Consider the following 1,891-nt stretch of genomic DNA (forward strand, 5'->3'; position numbering starts at 1 on the left):
AACTTATTATAAAAATAACCCAATTAAAAATAAGCAAAGGACTTTAATAGACATATTCCCAAAGAAGACACACAGATGGCCAACAGGTGCATAAAAAATGCTTAACATTACTAATTATTAGGGAAATGCAAATGAAAACCAATATGAAATATCACCAAACAATAGTCAGAATGCCGATTATCAAACAGCAAAATAACAAATATTAGCAAGGATGTGATGAAAATAGAACCCTCATTCATTGTAGATGGGAAAGTAAAATGGTGCAGCCATTATCATAAAGAGTATGGTGGGTCCTCAAAAAATTAAAAATAGTCCCTTGTATGATTCCGTCCTGTGTGTCTATTCCGTGGAACAGTGTAGTTTGTCTTTGTCTGCCTTCTCTCCCACCTATTTGTCTGCCACCACTCCTTAGAAGATTCGATGGACATGGACATGAGCCCCCTGAGGCCCCAGAACTCTCTTTTTGGTTGTGAACTAAAGGCCAACAAAGATTATCACTTTAAGGTGGATAATGATGAAAATGAGCACTAATTATCTTTAAGAACATTCAATTTAGCTCTAGCTGGTTTGGCTCAGTGGATAAAGCGTTGGCCTGCAGACTGAAGGGTCCTGGGTTTGAATACAGCCAAGGGCACATGCCCAGATTGCAGGTTCAATCCCCAGTGTGGGGTGAGCAGGAGGCAGCCGATCAATGATTCTCTCATCAATGATGTTTCTATCTCCTTCTCCCTTCCTCTCTGAAATCAATAAAAATATTTTTTAAAAAACTGTCAGTTTAGGGGCTGGTGCAAAGGATCAATTGCACATTGTTGAAGTAGAGGCAATGAACTATGAAGGCAGTCCAATTAAAGTAACATTGTCAACTTTGAGAATGTTTGTACAGCCAACGGTTTCCCTTGGTGACTTTGAAATAACACCACCTGTGGTCTTAGGGTTGAAATGTGGGTCAGTGTGGTTAGTGGACAGCACTTAATAGCTGGGGAAGAAGATGCAGAGTCAGAAGATGAAGACGAGGACGATGTGAAACTCCTAAGTGTATTTGGAAAGCGTTTTACCCATGGAAGTGGTAGTAAGTTTACACAGAAAAAAAGTAAAACTTGCTGCTGCTGAAGATGAGGAGGACAATAATGATGATGATGATTTTGAGGATGAGGAAGCTGAAGAAAAAGCTCCATTAAAGAAATCTGAGATACTCCAGAAAATATGCAAAATCAAACCAGAATGAAAAAGACTCAAAACGATTAACACCAAGATCAAAAGGTCAAGAATCCTTAAAAAAAAAAAAGAGAGAGAGAGAAAATTCATAACACACCAAAAGGAACTAGTTCTGCAGAAGACATTAAAGAAAAAAATGCAAGCAAGTATAGAAAAAGATGGTTCTCTTCCCAAATAAGAAGCCAAACTCATCAATTATGTGAATAATTGCTTCTGGATAACTGACCAAGAAGCTATTCAAGCTCTCTGGCAGTGGAGGAAGTCTCTTTAATAGTTTAAACCAGTGGTCGGCAAACTGCGGCTCGCGAGCCACATGCAGCTCGTGAGCCCCGGTTTCCCGCTCTGTTGACTAATGAGTTTGCCAACCGCTGGTTTAAACAGTTTGTCAACCAGTTAACTACCACGCGTCCAAAACGGAAACCATCCCCACAAGCTATGATATTTTGAATTTAATTTAAAAAATCAATTTACAATCCTATCTAATAAAAGAGTAATATGCAAATTAGCTGTCACTCTGCTACAAAAATGGTGGTGCCCATAGCCACAAGATGGCAGAGCCTAGTGCTCTCAGCCCTGCCAGAGGCCCACAGTCTGGCTGGAAGGCACTCGCGCCCCCACGCACTGATCCCCGCCACCATTGGAGGCAGCACGGGGTTTGCGGCTGGAGACCCCTGGG

At 41.0% G+C, this 1,891-nt stretch overlaps 1 pseudogene across 1 annotated transcript; it reads left to right on the forward strand.

The window, feature by feature from the left end:
- The first annotated feature begins 823 nt into the window (after window positions 1-823).
- Window positions 824-1,486, forward strand: LOC308239894 (nucleophosmin-like; annotated as a pseudogene). The gene has a single exon. The product of its transcript is annotated as a nucleophosmin-like (transcript).
- The last annotated feature ends 405 nt before the right edge of the window (window positions 1,487-1,891 follow it).

Source organism: Plecotus auritus, assembly GCF_963455305.1.
Source record: "Plecotus auritus genome assembly, chromosome: X".
NCBI classification, from domain to species: domain Eukaryota; kingdom Metazoa; phylum Chordata; class Mammalia; order Chiroptera; family Vespertilionidae; genus Plecotus; species Plecotus auritus.